The sequence below is a fragment of the Numenius arquata genome, chromosome 2, assembly GCF_964106895.1.
Source record: "Numenius arquata chromosome 2, bNumArq3.hap1.1, whole genome shotgun sequence".
NCBI classification, from domain to species: domain Eukaryota; kingdom Metazoa; phylum Chordata; class Aves; order Charadriiformes; family Scolopacidae; genus Numenius; species Numenius arquata.
The window spans coordinates 95,643,136-95,647,377 of NC_133577.1; positions in this window are offsets into that span (position 1 = coordinate 95,643,136).

The window sequence follows — 4,242 nt, forward strand, 5'->3', positions numbered from 1 at the left end:
TAATCATTCTGAGGAAACATCGCTGCAAGATACATAATCCAGCGTGACACTTGAAGTTCTTGCCACAGAGCATTTGATCATAAAAGAAAAAATACGATTTTTAAGGTCTATTTTCACATCAGTGCACTATACATCCTGTCAGAACAAACGGTGCACTAACTTAAACGATAAATAAGAATTATTTTATTTTCACAGCCAAAGTATTTCCATTCCAAGAGTAACTGTAAAATTAGAGCTACCGAAAGTGCTCTAACTGTGAGAGCATTATATCATAACAGATACTTTATACCTCAGCGGAGAACAGTATGAGGTTATTGCATCTCTTTAAGGCAGAAGAGAACAACGGGAAAAGACTCACATTTCTGTCCCACCTTGGGTTTCAAATATCACTTGTTAAACAAAGGCTCAGTGACGCAAATCAAAAGCAAACCACACACCTTAACATGTCACTCCACTAGGGATAGCACTAGGTTGTCCTAAAAAGTGCAGCATGATGGCAGCAGTGGATGAGGAACAGCCAGAGCGGCAAGAAGGCCCATGGCGTTCTTGGAACCGCTCCCTGGGTCACCATGAAACCCAACGATGTGGCCAAATGCTTTTCAAACTGAGGGATGGCAAACGGGGACTTTTCACCAGCACTAGAAGATACATGTTCTCCTACCATAAAGAACAGGAGGTAACAGGTGAGGGAAATCACTGCATTTTACAGTACTGTGGTAATGAAAGGCCTGAAAAGCAGAAAAAAAGTTGTTTTCTTCACAGGGAAAGGAAAACCCACCTTTGCCTACCACGAATCAGAGCCCAGGGAGCAAAAGGACCTGTACATGGTGGACATGGACATGGGACGTGCGATACTCCAAGACACAGCCTCCTCCTCCCACCTGAAGGACCGGGCAGGGGAGAAGACCTCAGGGTTTTTGGCAGGGGTGGGAGCCCACAAGGACCCTTCTTAACTACCCACACCCCCTGTAATCATAGAATCATAGAATGGTTTAGGTTGGAAGGGACCTTAAAGATCATTGAGTTCCAACTCCCCTGCCATGGGCAGGGACACCTCCTACAAGACCAGGTTGCTCAAAGCCCCATCCAGCCTGGCTTTGAACACCAACGGGGATGGAGCTTCCACAGCTTCTCTGGACAACCTGTTCCAGTGCCTCACCACCCTCATGGTGAAATATAGGTGTAATATGTATCACCTTCCCGTCGGGTGGAGATGGGGTGCTTTGACTTGGATCACACTACACCCAGGCTACACCACCAACCCACGCCATGCTGTCACCCCAGGCCACACCATCCCTGCCGTTCAGCACGAAGGGCTGGGGGCCCTCACATCTCAACGCTTCATGTGGGGAAACCCAGGCTCCGGTCGGGGCCGGGCGAAGAACACGTTTCCAGCGGGAGGCACCCGACCGAGCCCCCCAGCCTTCCCCAAGCCGCGTAACCCTCAGTTTTGGGAAACCCGGGATCGCTCACCGGCGCAGCGCAGGCCCTGCGAGAGGACGAAGCGGCAGCAGAGGTCGCACCACGTTCCCGCCGCCGCCGGCTCGAAGCGATGCGGTGGCTCCGCCGCCGCCGCCGCCGCCTGGAAGATGGTTCGGACGTGGCGGGGCCGCGGCGGCGCCGGGCGGCGGCGGCCGCCGCCGTACGCGGGGCCCGGGAGGCCGGCGGGTGCCGCCGGCTGCGGGAACATCGTCCGCGGCGCCGCCCGGCCCCGCGGCGGCTTCTCCCGCCCGTCGCCCGGGGCCGCCGCCATGCGGAGCGGGGTGCGGCGGCCGCTGCCCGCCCGCCTCTCCCCGCCGAGCCGCCGGGGCGGGCGGCGGCGGACGCCTCCCGCACATGAGGGAGCGGGAGGCGGCGGCGGGGGGGGACGGCGGGGGGGGGCCGCACCGCACCGCGCCCGCGTCCTCCCCCGACCTGTCGGCCGCCGCCCGGCTGGGCTGGGCTCAGCGCCGCCGCATCTTCCCGAGTCCTCTCACGGCGGAACGGAGGGAGAACCGCAGGCGGGACGGAGGGAGAACCGCTCCCGCGGGGATGTAAAGGAGCACTTTTTTTCCTGCCGTTTTCAAGGCACTCACTGGTAGCGCGTTACAAACAGAAGATGCGAAGCGTTTCCGGGAGGTGCGCTTTACTGCCGTAGATAAAACTTTTAAGACCCAATAATACACCGCTTTGTGGCGACTTTGTTTTGTTTTTTTTTATTTTTGTTTCCCAAGCTGAAGTTTCCAGGGAAGCGTTTGAGGGAGCCGCCGCCTCCCGAGGCAGCGGGAGCCGTGAGCTCCGCCGCTCCCGCCGGCCGCGGGGGGCGGAGACGGGCCCCGGCCCCGCCGATCGCTGCCCCGAGCCCCGCACGCCTTTTTGGAACGAGCTGGCGGCGAAGAGACAGCGCCGTCAGCAAGGGAAATGCTGACGGATCTATCAAACCTGCAGAAGACTTCCTGGTACTTGCGACTGTCACGTCTCCCAGGCAGGAGAAGCAGCGGCTGTTTTAATGCAGCCTTGCACAGATTTTAAGTGGTATTAAAGTGGGACGGAGGCATTAAGGCATTTTCAATGCCTTAACTGGAGAAGCAGGATTTATGAACAATTCAGCTGCGTACTCGCGCAGAGGGTTGCAAGGAACGAAAGTGCAAGAAGAATTAAAAAAAAAAAAAAAAAAAAAAAAAAAGTGAAGTCTTTTCACCTGATTTCTTTGAAGATTGTAAACTGCTCCTGTCCGCTTAAATCTGAATCTGCTGTAGGGCTCCCGCGGGCATCACCACGGGAGCAGCAGCACGACGGTGCCAACATCATCTTCTCTCACCATGAGTTAGCAAATGCGCCTGCCGAGCTCCGAGTGCCACCCCGGGCTGTCCCCAGCACGGTGCAGGGCTGCATGGCCGGACGCGCTCGCTCCCAACCGGCTCCGCAATCGCTAACGAACCCCACATCCTACGGCACGCACGGACTCCAGGATGCTGAAGCAAGTCTCAGGCTGGGAGCTGGCGATGTACTTCTTCAGCTTCCGAAGGCTGTGGAAGCCTGGGTGGCCACAGACTTCAACGCTTGTGCAGGTTTTCAGGAGCAGAACACAACCTTGGACAACTGTAAGATGCCCATTGTTACCACACCAGCAGCTCTACCTGTTGCTGTCAGTCTTCTTCGCCAATAGGAAGCAAAGTTCTGCCAAAAATGTCCAAGTGGACATCTACGAGCACGACCGCTGCTGGTGAGCTGGTGCCAGTGTCAAAATAGCTAATTCCCCCGAGGCACACTACCCCTACTGGGTTTTTTTGTGGTCAATGGAACAAATAATCAAAAAAAAAGCCGTTTAGAGCACAGAAAAGTCATGCAGCTTTGCCAGAATCAGCCAGAATCTTGTGGCAGAATCGGCCACAAGAGCTCCAAAGAGATAATCAGTTCCTAAAATCCCTCTGTAATCGATATTTCCCAGAACAATGTGTTCTGGCACTTGACTCTCTTTCCAAACTCATATTCCGTATTTCTTTGTTTCTTGCACTACAGTTTATATTCAGAATCTCTAATCCTTTCACCACAGAGGTGGTGGTGAACACTGATCTTCCGGAACTGCCTTTAGATGACCGAAGATTTCTGGTCCCACTTCTTCCAATCTTCTTGCAGCCAGCCAACTCCCATTTTTTCCCCAGTCCCTCCCGGGTGAGTTTCCCACACCCTAGACATTCTTTATTTCTCCCTTATCTTTAGGCGACCAGTATCTTTATTTAACTTTTATGGCCAAGCCAGTTTAAAAGTGCTTGTCATGGGGCCAGTCGGGTGTAAAGTGAGCTTTCCTCTGCATGGAGCCTGGTGGGCGTCCATCCCATTGATTTCCCAGGTCCCCTGCTAGAAGCCATCACCAGTTCAGGTAACCAAACGGGGCCAGCCCCACCACTTGCGGTGCCCTCCCCGAAGGGCAGGAGGCCTGCAGGAACAGCAGGCCGTGCAACTACTTAGAAATAATTCCGTGTTTAATTCTACCCAAACAAGTTCATGCGACCACAGTTTATTCCACATCTCCCCTCTTTCAGGCTTCGAGCTTTAAAAAAAAAATAATAAAATAACTAGCCCGTGCTAGTGATTCTGCTGTGCGGGGCACTTTTTCCCGAGAGCTGGCTAATGCAAACTAAGCTGCAATTTGCTACTTCAGATTGGAAGGCTTTTTATCATACTTATGGGGAAATAAAAATGGTAATACTGAAATGAACGGAAGTGAAATGATGGAAGGAGACGGAAGCACACGCTGTA